Source organism: Pongo abelii, chromosome 18 (assembly GCF_028885655.2).
Source record: "Pongo abelii isolate AG06213 chromosome 18, NHGRI_mPonAbe1-v2.0_pri, whole genome shotgun sequence".
Classification (NCBI taxonomy): Eukaryota; Metazoa; Chordata; class Mammalia; order Primates; family Hominidae; genus Pongo; species Pongo abelii.
Window position 1 is genome coordinate 12,442,493 of NC_072003.2, and position 13,944 is coordinate 12,456,436.

At 50.3% G+C, this 13,944-nt stretch overlaps 1 protein-coding gene and 1 long non-coding RNA gene across 18 annotated transcripts in view; one reads left to right on the forward strand and one right to left on the reverse strand.

The window, feature by feature from the left end:
• Window positions 1-13,944, forward strand: part of CLEC16A (C-type lectin domain containing 16A) — a 231,934-nt gene that overhangs the window by 179,661 nt on the left and 38,329 nt on the right. The window lies entirely within an intron of this gene.
• LOC134760421 (uncharacterized) lies at window positions 4,999-11,056 on the reverse strand. The gene is made up of 2 exons (XR_010137818.1): window positions 10,793-11,056; window positions 4,999-7,542 (listed from the first exon to the last, which is right to left on the reverse strand). It is a non-coding gene; the product is annotated as an uncharacterized LOC134760421 (long non-coding RNA).

Here is a 13,944-nt window from a genome sequence, read left to right on the forward strand (position 1 = left end):
ATCCACAGAACTGAGGTTCCTTACCTGGCTGATGCCTTTGTGTGCCTGGTCATAGTCTTTCTCCCCTGCAGAGAGGGTTGCCTGCGTGGGAACCTTTGTGCTGTTCACCCTGTATCTCAGCGCCTAGCTCTGTGCCCGTACTCAGTATTGTTGAGTGAAGAATGAGCCTGCATTTGTTATCTGTTCAGCCTTGGAACAGAGCCCATCAAAGGCCTTCTTCCTTCTTTGAACACGGGAAGACGAGGAAAGTCCCTCTGGGGCCCTAGATACTTGGTGGTTTAGTCCATGGCACTTTGACAAGGGAACACAAAGGAACTAAGAACCCAGAAGACCTTAAGCAGCATCCCTCAGCTAAATTTCTGTCACCAAGAGAGCAAGATGTGTGTCTAAGGACCATGTACCCAGGTGACAGATTTAGGTTGGTTGCTAAATTTCAACTGAATTTCACCACCCTCGTCCTACTCAGAGTTTTACAGAAGCCACAGAGTAGTGACAGAGGGGGAGCTGGGCAGTGGAGGGAGATTCGGTCATCAGAAACCTGGCCCGGGTTGGCCTCTGATACTATGACATCTCACCACTGCCATCAAGGGCCCGTGGGCGCTGGGGCGTGACCACTTCTCACCCTCTGCAATGGTGCCCCTCCCCATAAGCCGCAGAGCGCATGGAGTCCTTGCTTCTGCCTGGATAATGATTCACAAGGAAGAAAACAACTCTGGCTGCATGCCTCGGGGTGGCTGCCAGACGAGGGTGTTTTATTAGGACACATCTTCCGATTTTATCTGCGGGCCCAGGTAATTGTCATAGAGCAGTTTGTCTCCCCTTTAGAAGCTATAAACGATTATATTTGATGAAAATATGCCTTTCATTTTCTTGGAGGAGATATTAAAGTAGTGTATAAATCAGGGCTAATAGGTGACTAGCCACTTTGGTGTATTTTTCTTCTTCCATTTGGCTTAGAAAAAAAAAATTCCAAGTTCTATTTATTGGCTGGTTTTATGTTGATGGCTCTCACCCTCACAGAATGTTCAGCTTCATGAGGGATTGTGCATGCACCTGGCCAAGGAGGGGGGTCGGTGGTGGCCAGTATGTGGGGGTGGGCAGGCATGGCCAGGCCTAGACTCTAGCCTGAGCTCTCTGTGGCTTTGAGGTGCCATGTTGCTGTGGTTAGTGCCTCATGGACCTGGCCCATAGCAACAGCTGCTTCTAGAGATAGCATCTGTCATGATGGGCAGGGTGTCCAAAACTTGCCTGCAAGGCCACCCTTTCCATAAACTCCAAGTGGACCAGCAGACCCCAGAGCAGAAGCTGTTCCCCAGAAATGACCCAGGGGTGTCATCAGGGGCTACGGCCTCCCAGAACAGCCTTGCTCCTCACTCTGGGCTCCTACCGGCCCAGAGGCTGCTTCAGGAGGCCGCAGGGGACCGGAGCTGCTTACAGGTGTTACCCTGGTGGGTTGGCGGGTGTGGGAAGGGCTGGCAGAACACACAGCTCAGAGGAGCAGCCAGGCAGGTTGACATCTCCTGGCCCTTGCAGATGAGGGCTTAGTGACATGACAAAAAAGTGACCTGTTCCCACCTGGTTTACCATCTGCCGTTCCCCACCAGCCTGTTCACTCCGGGACAGGGACTTCTCTGCCTCTTCCGCTGCTCTCTCCTTAAAACCCCCCAGCCCCTCCTGTCACCAGCCCCTCTCTGTGGCCCCATGGTCCCATGAAGTCTGGCCCCTGCCCTCTTCTGGGATCAGCTCCCAGCCCTCTCCCCTCGGCTCTCTGCAATTGACACAATCCAGCCCTTCAGCCGCACTGGCTGGCTGGCTGTGTCTCACCGGGGCCAAGTGCGTCCCATTTCAGGGCCTCTGTTTTCGCGCTTCCCTCCGCCTGGAGCCCTCTGCATGGCTGGTTCCTTCTCAGCACTCAGGGCTCTGCTCCAATACCTCAAAAAGGGACCTTCCCTGAGTGCCCAGGTCACCCTAGTTCTCTGCACGGCAGCTTGTTTTTAATTGAGGTGAAATTTAACACAACATAAAACTAACCACTTGAAAGTGAACAATTCAGTGGCATTTAGTACCTTCACAATATTGTGCCGTCATCCCCTCCTCTAGTTCCAAAACATTTCCATCCCCTCAAAAGAAAACCCCATAGCCATTAAGTAGTCATCCCTCATCCCCCTCCTCTCTCCAGCCGCTGGCATCCACTAATCTGCTTTCTGTCTCTATAGATTTACCTAGTCTTTCATATCAATACTAGATACTAGAATACCTAGTATTTCATATCAATCATACAATCCATGGCCTTTCATGCCTGGCTTCTTTCAGTTTGCGTCATGTTTTCAAGGTGCACGTATCCTTCTTTTAGCTGAATAATACGCATTATATGGACAGACGTTGTTTTGCTTCCACCTTCATCCATCAATGCGCATTTGGGCTGTGTCTGCCTTTTGGCTATTGTGAATGGGCTGCTGTGAACATCCGTGCACAAGCTTTTGTTTGAACGCCTGTTTTGTTTTCAGTTATTTCCGGTATATACCTAGGAGTAGAAAGTAGGTCATGTGACAATCTAACTTTCTGAGGAATTACCAGACTGTTTTCCCATGGTCTTCATAGTCCTTAGCTTTAGCTGAAATTGCCTCTTGTATTCCTTGTTCTCTGACACTATCCTGCACTAGAATGGAAGGCACTTGGCCAGGGGGTGGGTGCAGGGTTGTGGGGGACCTCGTTTGTCTTGTCCTTGACAGTGCTGATTGATGCCTATGAAGTAGTTGCTCAGTGAATGCCGATGTGTGGGCGGATGGATGGATTGGTGGATGGGAGGCTGGGGGACAGAGGATGGGGCTGGAGGAATTGTTCAGTCTTGTTTTCCCAACAGACTATAAACCCCTAAGGCCAGGGCATTTCTGTCTTACTCAGGTCTGGTACCCGGTGCCAGTTGGTGGTGGTTTGGGTGTGAGCTGGCAAGTTGGACTTCATCCCTTAAGGGCTAAGCTGGACTTTATTCACTTCCTGTCCCAGCTTCCTACTGGGTTTGGGGCTCCAGCTGTCTTGTGGTAGATATTTAACTCCCCTGTATCACCTGAGGTCAGGAGTTCGAGACTAGCCTGGCCAACATGGCGAAACCTCATCCCTACTAAAAGTACAAAAATTAGCCCAGTGTGGTGGCGGGCACCTGTAGTCCCAGCTACTCGGGAGGCTGAGGCAGGAGAATCACTTGAACCCGGGAGGTGGAGGTTGCAGTGAGCTGAGATCTTGCCATTGCACTCTAGCCTGGGTGACAGAGTGAGACTCTGTCTCAAAAAAAACAAAAACAAAAAAAAAACACTTAACTCTCCTGAGTATCTGGGCCATGCCTTGCTTTTCACCGGTATTATCTTTATCTATCAAAAGCGCCTAAACCGGCAGGGTTGGTCACGTGACTCAGAGCACTTAATAGTTCCGTGGAAAAGCCTAGCCCGTTCCAGAGGCAGCCCTTGGCAGCTGAGTAACTTAGGAAGAATGCAGAGATGACAGTGCGCTACGAGCCAACTGAGCTGACCGCAAAGCCTCCGACCACCATCCAAAAAGGCAAAAAGAAAATCGATGTTTCATTCATAGACATCAGTTCAGACCTCCCCTGAGGATAACGTCCTAGGTGCTAATGTCATCTCATGGTGGCATTTTCCAGGAACTAATTTTTTAGTCCTCTTATTTTTCTTGTTTCTGATTATAAAGCTGGAGCCAGTTCTCTCCTTGCAGCTCCCGAAGGCAAAAAATACCCTTTCTGGAGTCACACAGGAAGAAGGACCTGGGGCTTCCTCCAGCTTCTCCAGCCCGGTCTTAACCCTTTCCCAGCCTTCAGCTCACTGCTTAGAGACTTGGGCCAGCAGGTTAGTGAGGCGGGTCCGTGAGCTATGGAAACTTGATTCCTACCCTGAGAACTTTTTTAAAGCAAAATTTATTGGGCTGCTAAGCACTTTATGCGTTATTCTTATTCGAGCTTCCCAACAGCCCTCAGAAGGAAGATGTTACCATTTTCCCTTTCTGCAGGTCAGAAAGTGGCCTACCCAAGGTCACACCAGATACCCTTCCTCCAGTGTCAGACCCTGAGTCCCACCAGCATGGTGAACCAACTTTTAATTCATAGCTAATGTAAATTCCCCTTTTCTGATTTTTTTTTTTTTTTTTTTTGAAATAAGGGGCTAACAGCAGCCACCTAAGGCCTCACTGGTACCAGACGAAACTACGTTGTCGGCTCCAACTCTAAGCATATTTTAGACAGAAAAATTTGCATCTATTTCTGGAAGTGTGAGCTATAATTTGGAAGAATTAACCATGTCGGGCACCTTATATGCGTGAATTCTATCCTCCCGACCACCCTGGAAGCTGGTATCACTTGCTCTGCCTCACGGATAGGAAACTGAGGCTCAAAGCAAGACTGCAGAGCTCACATGAGATATGCTGAGATCTGTACCTCCCCTTCCTGCCTCTAAATCCCATTTGCTTCAAGGCTGGCATTGGTGCAAGTTGAATATTCCTTATCCAAGATGCTTGGAACCATGAGTGTTTTGAATTTTGGATTTGGGGGGATTTTGGAATATTGGCATTATACTTACTGGTTTAGCTTCACTAATCTAAAAATCTGAAATCTGAAATGCTCCGATGGGCATTTCTTTTGAGTGTCATGTCGACACTCAAAAAGTTTTGGATTTTGGATTTTCAAATTTGGATTGCTCAACCTGCAATGACTGAGCTACTTCACATGGCAGCTCCGCCTGTCTCAGAATATCAGAGATCTGTAGGATAGGCCGTCCTTAGAGAGGGTCCTCAAGGGATGCCCCTGGTCTAGACAGAATGTTCCCTACTCTCCTCTTCCGTCATCCACCCTGGCATACGCCCACATCCTCGTGCCCCAAGACCCACTTCCAGTGTCTCAAGGACAAACCTGCAAAGCAGCAATGCAGAAAGATGCTCTGTCCTGAGACCACCACTTCCAAACCAGGCTAGCAGTGCAGGGCTTGTTCCTGCACAGGTTTGTCCCTGGTGTGCATGAACAAAAAGCAGAAAGATGACTTCAAAATCCTGCCTGAACAAAAGCAGCAGGATTTGAGCCCCTTTCAAAGCTTTCTGGTAATTGCCTCTAAGAGATCAGCCTTCAAGTGGTGGAGCAGGGGTGTGGGGAACAGATCCTACTCAAAAATCAGCCCTGAGCTGAGTCCAAGGGGTTGCCTGTTTGCCAAGCCTCTTTTCAGGGCTCCAGAGCAGCTGTGGAGAGCGAGAGCCTTCGGGAATCTGGAGCTGGGCTCACACAGCCAGAGAAGGAACCAAGTTCTCGGATCCGGGCCTGCAAGGTTTCCCCACTCACAACATGCCCCCCAAAGACACTTTCCCAATAGACACAGTAGCACTTGCCATAGGGAGCCCTCTCTTGCTAAATATGGACACAGTAGGCAGGGCCAGCCATCTTGCCCAGACGCTTTTCTGGGAGGTGGAGGGAGGGGAAGAAGAGAGTTCCAAAGAACTGAGTGTTGCTTCACTCTTCGGGGTCATTACCTAGCTCGGACTGCCAAAGCATCTGTATGCCCAGGAGCCTTCTGGTCATAAGAGTGTGTCAGATGGCAGGGAATACTCCCTGGTTGCTAATAGAGAAGCCCGTGCAGTAGATGGGGGGAAAGAACAAACCCCATATGCAATCTGCCATTTGACCTGGGCTACGCCTTAGAATGTTCTGTAGGCTCGGGTGGACCCACAGCAGGGCAGCCTTGCCAGCAGCACAGCACAGGCCAGTGTCAGTGGCAGAGCAGGTGGCTTGGCCGCACACCCTGTGTGCTCACCAGCACGGGCCTGGCCCCACACATAGGATAGAGCTCTCCAGCCTCATCCTCCAGCCTCCTAGTCAAGCACATTTAGTGCATAACAGTCAGAAAAGACTGGAAAACACCAAGAAAAGATCGAACTTACCAAATCTTCCCACCCCAGGGTGTCCATGATCAATTCCAGCATCCTTTTTTTCATTGTTTTTCCGTTCATTCACAGTGGGGTTTCTTTTCCCAGCAGTAGAGTATTTGCCCAGGTGAGAAGCAGCAGAATGAAGGCACCCAGCACAAGCCAAAGAGTGTGGGCCCAAGTCCCAGCCTTCCACCTTCACGGGAAACTTGTTAGGTGGCCTTGACCCAGTTAGCTCACCTTGTTGGATCTCAGTTTATTCATATAAGAAACAGGCGTGATGCTCAACAATGTGAGTGGACTTAACAACTGAACTGTACTCTTACTAATGGCTCAGATGGTAGATTTTGTTATGTGTACCACAACCAAAAAACAAAAAATGGGATAAAAGTGTCCCCTCATTAGGCTCTTGTGACATAAAATGAGTTCATTCACCTGAGTGCCTAGAACGATGCCTAACACATACAAAACATGCAGCAAAAGTTAGCTGCTCTTGCCATGTTGTTGTTGTTGTTGTTAGTTAGTTAGTTAAGGGCTGAGCCTTGGGACCCCAGAAAATAGGTTCCTTTTCTACAGATTAATCAGTTAGCATGAACAAAATTACGAATACGGTAGCCCTTCTGCTGTCAATAACAAAGACATGCTGCAGTGGCACAGAGTTGCTCTTTCACAAAGACTTTCCCTGCGTGTTGATAAAACACCGGGGTGTAATAGAGCAGGCAGAATTTTCCTCCTCACGCAGAAGAGGCCCTGTAATCTGCCTGAGGCCCCACAGCTCTCAGAGGCTGAGCCAGGGCTGGAGAAGAGCACAAATTGGGCCTCCAGCCCGGCACACATCCTGTCCCCTGGGGTGCTGACTGCCATCATTGGCACTGCACCCACCTGAGCCAGGCAGTCCCCATGGAGTCTCACAACAGCTCTGGGAAGCTAGTGTAATTCCTCAGGACCCAGTGTCACCCAGCTCACAAGTGGCCAGCCAGGGCTCCCTGCTTTCCACTCCATGAACTGCCATGCCCTCCGTTCTGAAGTGTATTCAGAAGCAGAATACCTGGAAATCAGGTGTGCTTTGGGAACCCAACATACTCTTGCTGTATTCTACTCCATCGTATGAACCAAGAGCACAGAAGTCATCAGAGAGCATGACTTGCATCTGTGTCTCAAGTCTGTATCTAAAGGAAAAGTCCATAAAATCACCCAAGGAAACATCCTAAGCCTTTTCTGTTGGTATTTATTTTTTGCTTCTGAATCATTTGTTTTATCAACCGCAAGTTCTCATTAACAGACAAGTGATAGCAGATGCCAAGGTGTGAAGGCCCCTTTATGGCAGAAAACCGAGAAACGAAAAATTCCTAGCCCTAAATTCTGTATGTAAGTTGATAAAAGTCCACCTTGATTTGATTTTTGCCTTAAAATTTCTCTGACTAGCTCAAAGATAACCCCTGGAACAAGGTTTGGGAACCACTTTCCCACTTCCCAAGAATTAGAGTGTCTTTGGGATCCAAGAAAATGAAATGCCAGCTGGGTGTGGTGGCTCACACCTTTAATCCCAGCACTTTGGGAGGCCGAGACGAGTGGATCACCTGAGGTCAGGAGTTCGAGACTAGCCTGGGTGACAGAGCGAGATGCCATCTAAAAAAAAAAAAAAAAGTGAAATGCCAACATGGTGAAATCCCATCTCTACTAAAAATACAAAAAGTAGCTGGGCGTGATGGTGTGTGCCTCTAGTCCCAGCTACTCAGGAGGCTGAGGCGGGAGAATTGCTTGAACCTGGAAGGCGGAGGTTGCAGTGAGCCAAGATCGCACCACTGCACTCCAGCCTGGGTAACAGAGCGAGACTCCCTCTCAAAAAAAAGGGAAATGCAAATAAGCAGTATTGCCGAGTGCACAGTTGGTGGGAAGGAGAGTTAGTTCGTGAGGACCCACTAAGAATGGGAAAAACCAACTGAATCAAAAGACAGAGATGCAGCAATAATGGTGCCTCAGAGACAGGCAGAAGCCATTCGATTTTCCACGTGGCCCTTTCCTTCATGCCCCTGATGGGCCTCTTCAAAGCACGGCAGCTCCTGGGGGCCAGGAGACAGGACTGCCTGGTGGAGAAGAATTGGGGTAGGGGAAGAATTGGCATTTTTTAAAGGAACTTTTACAATTCCAAGGAAGTGACATGACAAACATGTTGACGAGGGTCAGGAAAAGGAAGGTTGGCTGAGCAAGCGTTTACTAAGGCCCTTGATGAATCAAATAAACACTGCACAGGGCTTACAGAGAAGCCTGGGATCAGGAGGAGGGACTGTGAGCAAGTCTTGCCGGCTAGTGAGGCTCTGTGATGCTTCTGGCAGGGCACATGCAAAGGTGTGGCTGCAGGGTAGGGATGAACAGAGAGCTGGGAAGCTCAGCAGGGCCCGATGGCAAAGTGCTTTGTGAGCTTGCCACATGGTTCGAATTTTATCCTAGAAGCAGCAGGAAGCCATTGAAGGTTCTAAGACAGATCAGGGGACATGGGCGGCAAAATGGACTTGGGTTTTAATTGACTGGAGTTGGGAAGGGCAGAGGAGAAGGGTGGAGTGGGAGGGCCACAAGACACCCTCTGGCCCCTTCACTGCACGCTCACAGCTGTGCGTCAGGTGATGCCCATGGGCGGATGAGAAAAGTCCCACAGGCTGGGGTGCATTGGGACTTTTCTGGCCATTTGCCACTGTACTTGTACTATAGGATTATATTGCTTTTTTCAAAAAACCTAAATGACCACTGTTTTCACTCAACAGCATATCCTGGAGTGTTTTTCATTTTAGTTCGCAGGCGCACCCTCATTCGATTTTGACTGCTGCGATCATCTGGTCAAACCACTATTCATTGAGCCAGTCCCCTACTGATGGATGTTTAGACGGTAGCCAGTTTTTCGTCCTTTAACAAATAATAGGCATCTCCAAGTGCCCTTGCGCAAGGGTTTCCTCAGGGTAAATAACCATGAAGTGAAAACAGAAATAGCTAGGCTGGGAAACTAACAGGATTTGGTGACCAATTTGACTGAGGGAGTGGGAAGCCACAGAGCTAGCTTAAGGCAAAATCTTAAGAAGCCTTGGTTTCCCTCCCTGAATGTTCTCTGTGCATTTTAGCTAGGGAGGGCATCTCGATGATCCCAACTTCTGACCCAACAGTCCTTGTGACTTGTGGGTCTTGTTCTGTCCAGGAGGCCTTCAGGAGTTGTGGTGACTGGCAAGGTCCCCCGGAACTGGTGGGGGTCTCCAGGGGCTGGCCCACTCATAGCTTGGCTTGTCATCTCAGACAGAACCTCCAAGCTTGGCATGATGGAGACACCAGTGAGTTCGGTTCCCACCTCCTGGCACCTCTGCTGAGGTTACAGCTTTCTACACTTCTTTTCTCTCTATAACCAGAATCCCATGACTAAAATACAGTTTTCTTTATTTGCAGCCGTCCAGCCATGGCATTTAGTATAAATGTGCTTCTCTCCAAAAACACACACAGTATTATTTTTTTAACATCTCAAATTCCTAAAGGGCCAAAAGTCAATATTATCCCAGTGTGATGGGAATGGCTGTTTTGCAACATCTCTTCACACTTAAACAGCCTGCTTCCTGAAGCCTCAGAGTAATCACAAAAACACATTCCAAAACCCATCAGCCTGGCTGCTGGATTGTTTTACTGTCTCCGTCACTCCCTGCTGTGAGCTCAGTCCTCGAAAGTCGCCTCCTCATTTTCCATGTTGAGGGTGAGAAATTCACAGCGTGATTTGGGGAGCAGATGCTTCAACTGTATGAACTACAAAGTTTGGACTGTGACGTGCAGTGACTCCTCTGAAAATGTTTGCTAGCTGGTAAAATTCAGGCTTATGGCATATGTGGTCTACTTCTAGCCTTACAGACTTATTTAAGGCCCCAGGATAAAAATCCTGTTTATCGAATGCCAGCTATGTGCTAGGCACTGGGCTAGGTGCTTTACACAAAATAAGGAGATAAGTATGTAAATATTGTATAAAGTTATTAGTCCTACTTTTATAGCTGGGGCAAGCAAGAGTCAGAAAGCAAGGTCCTCTGCCCAGAGTCTCAAAGTTCATCCCTGGAGAGGGTGCCTGCTGCTTCTACCTCTTCTACCGGCTTCCTGAGAACAAAAGTTACCTCTTGTCCTTTGTTCTTTCTTTTCCTGCTAAGTCGATTTGAAGGCTCTGCAGAGCTTCTGGGGTAACCTATGTGCCCCTTTGTTGTGGCTTTCTGAGGGCGATGACCTCACCGGCCCACAGCTGGGTCTCCAGTGCTGGGTTCCAGGCACACTCCAGCCTCCTGGCTCACGGATATCCTGTTGAACCTCAGGGATGGCCGGGTGGCAGGAAGAGTCAGTGTGGATGAAATGAGCCTTCCTCAAAAACCCCCACCACCACTCAGTAACCCGGAAAATGCTCTGAAATAGTTGACATTTACAAAGTCTTGGGCATTTGGGGAGAAAAACGTTCTTTTTTTGGCCAGATTTCCAGCATGAAGCCCAAGGGAAATGTCCACGGGCTCAGCACAGTGGTCTAGCATCTGGAAGCAGTGCTCGGCCTGGTGGAGGCCACGGCTTTCCCATCCTGCCCTCTCTCCACATCCAGCAAAGAACAAATGCAGAATCTGGCCTGTCCTCCTGTCCCCACCGTGTCCCACAGAGTGGCCCTTTGTGCTGACCCAACTCGAGGCACCTGAAAGGCTTGCTCAAGCTGCCGGACTTGAGCAGCTTGAAAGCCACCATCATCAGAGCACCTGCTGTGCCCAGGTGTAAGCCATTGTGTTGTTTAAACTGTGCCACAGCCCTGCCGAGAAAGCCATTGCAATCAAGAGGCTAGGGCCACACAACCAGGAGCCAGACCCCCCAGGTTCAAATCCACACCTACCCCTAGACAACTCTGTGACGTCAGGAAGTTCTGTGAAGCTCCTGAGCCTCTGTGTCCCCTTCTTTCAAATGGGGCTGATGATAGGACCTGCCTCACACAGCAGGAGCTTAGCTCCGCCAGCATTTTACATGTGAGTGCTTCACATTATCGTAGTGTCATAATGGCCACTGCTGTTGAGGAGGGAGCCAGGGCTCAGAGGGATAGAGCTGCCTGCCCAAGGTCGCAAGCGCAGGGGTGGCAGGCCAGCACTCCCAGCTTCACGGCCCTGGCTGGAGTCACTTGCAGGGCAGTTGGCCTGGCTCCTCCAGGCCTTTCCGTAGGGTCCTCCCAAGTATTCTAGCTAGTGCTTTTGGGCTCTGCCAGCCATATGGACAGCACCAGGCAGGTGGACTTCGGAGCACCTGCCCTGTTAGAGCCACCATGGAGGGCACCATCTCTGGCATGGTTCCTTCTTCCAGCCAGTGCACACCAAGTGCCTCCTGCACCCGTCCTAGGCCCCCGTGCAGAGGACAGCTCACTCACGGGAGGCAGACATGGAAAAGGATGACCGTGGGGCCAGGGGGATAACTGAAGTGGTGGGGGCATCAACAGGGCAAGTCACCCACAGGGTTCATGCAGCCAGAACACGGGGTGTGGGGGGGCACTGGGTTGTTGGGGACCGTGGGGAATCTGGAGGGGTGCAAGGAGAGATGTGAGTTTCATTATGCATGCTCTGGGTGGCCTCAGGGCCCTGAAGCAAGGAAGTGGCTGGACCTGACTCATGTCTGTCCAAGCTCCTTGCACGTACCGGGTGGGAAGTGGATTGGAGACAGCAGTGCGGGGCCACTGGGGTCCCACCAGAAACCAGGGCAGCTGGGTGAGGGACGGTATGGGATGTGGGAGGTGCCCTTGGCTAGCATGGTCAGTGATGGGGGTGGGGACAGGGTGCCTGGTTATGACAGATCTGCTCCTGAGAACGGAGCTGCCTCTGCACATCGTGTAGCAGCTTGGGATAGGCAAAGCATTTCCCATTTGTGATCTCAGTAACCTCAGAGCATAGTGAGGTGGGAGAGGCTTGAGAGGTGAGCTGACCAGCGCAGGTCACACAACAGGAAGCAGTAGTGTGCTTTGCACTTGGTCCCCACACTGTCCTGAGGTTGAAAGGTTTAAATGACTCCGGCACTGGGGACATTTGACAGAGCATTCTGTGAGACTCATCGAGCTGCCAGCACTGGGCTAAGTATCTCCACAGCCCAGGTTCACAGCAAGCAGGGAGGAAGGTGTGGTTACTCTCCCTACTTACCGGGGGAGGAGGCTGAGGCCCAGAGAGGTGAGGTAACTTGCCCGAAGTCACTCAGTGGTAGGTGGTGTTGCTGAAACCCACTGCTAGGCCATCGGACCCCCACAGTCTGCTCAGTCCAGTGTCCAGGGATCCTCCTCAGGGCCCAGGAACCTGACAAAATTCTTGGCCTTGCCCTGGGGGAGCTGTGGTTGGAAGCTGGGGGCACTGTGATCATACTTGCATCCTCACATGCGTGGCTCCTGGGTACGCCTGTCAGAGCGCTGTGATCAAGCAGGCCTGGAGATGCCTGTGCTTGGCCCGTGGCACTAAGCAGCTGTCTAGGCTTCATGAGCCAAGTGGCATTTGCCCGATAGTTGTGATGTGTCAACAGCTTTTTCTCCTGCTTTTCACAGCCCTGGCTGGCTCTCAGCTAGAACTCTTTTAAAAATCATAATAAGGCACTGACCTGCAGTGGTACACACTGGTGCAGCCCAGGCACAGGAGCCTCTGCAGTGGAGATTTAAGGTGTGCTGGTCAGGAGCAAATTTAGAATCTTTCTGGAAGGTTCTGGGTCTGGTCAAGAGTGTAGTTAAGCCCTTCAGTGATGTGAGTTTGGGACTTTTTTAGCTTATTGTCTTCGTGGATCTACAGAGGTAGGCTTCTGAGGAAAGCAGTGGCTTGTCTTTTTATTCATTCCTTTTTCCAATAAACTTTTTTTTTTTTGGAGACAGAGTCTCGCTCTGTCACCCAGGCTGGAGTGCAGTGGCACAATCTCAGCTCACTGCAACCTCCGCCCCCCTGGTTCAAGTGATTCTCCTGCCTCAGCCTTCCGAGTAGCTGAGATTACAGGCGCCTGCCACCACGCCCAGCTAATTTTTGTATTTTTAGTAGAAATGGGGTTTCACCATGTTGGCCAGGCTGGTCTCGAACTTCTGACTTCAGGTGATCCACCCGGCTTTGGCCTCCCAAAGTGCAGGGATTACAGGCATGACCCACTGTGCCCGGCCTACCCAGTAAACATTTATTGAGCACCTACTGTGTGCCACGCCCTGTGCTTGGGGTTGGTGACCTGGTGAGCTTGCAGTCTTGTGAGAGTGACAGACAGCATTCAAGTAATCACACCCATGACTAATGCATGTATAATACAGAGCCTGGCTGGTCTAGTGGGGATGGGGAAGACGTCTTTGAGCAGATGAGTGGGCAGATATCATGCCAGTCCTCGATTGACCTCAGTAGGGATGGCACCAGCTTCCAGAGGCTGAAGAAGAGACCTGGTGCCAGCAAATGGGACATAGGGTTCATCAAGGACTTAATGTACAGGGTCAGTCCAGTGGCAGCAGGCTGGACGGGAAAACCACAGCTGCTTGTAAAAAGCATGCCACTTATATAGCAGTTTCCCTTAGCACCCTCCCCTTAGCAACCTCTACCTGGCAACCTTCATTTAACCGAAAACAAAGGGCTTAAGTGAAGCTACTGCTGTCAGCTGCGTCTGCCGTCCAGCAGATCGTGCGAGTGTTCCTCAGAGCAGACGGGATAGGGAACAGCATGTGCGGGGGCGCCCAGGGTGAGGGCAGGGTAGGCTCCCCTGGGTCCCCATAGACGTGACACCTTCTGCACTTGAAGCTGTTAAAGGCATCTTCCATTCATTCATTAACTCATCGTCAGAACCTCCCTGGGGAAAGGTAGGCATATGTTCATTTTGCAGTTGAGGTTTTCTGAGGCTCAGGGTGGTTAAATAACTTACCTGGAGTTGCACAGCTAGTGCACAACAAAGCCAGTGTCCTATCCTGGCTTGGCCTGACCCTGGCCTCCTGCTCTGTGTTCTCATTTTTTATTCTTATTCCCTGTCCTGTGTTGTTACTGATAAGGCTCAGAGGCCTGCCAGAAGGAT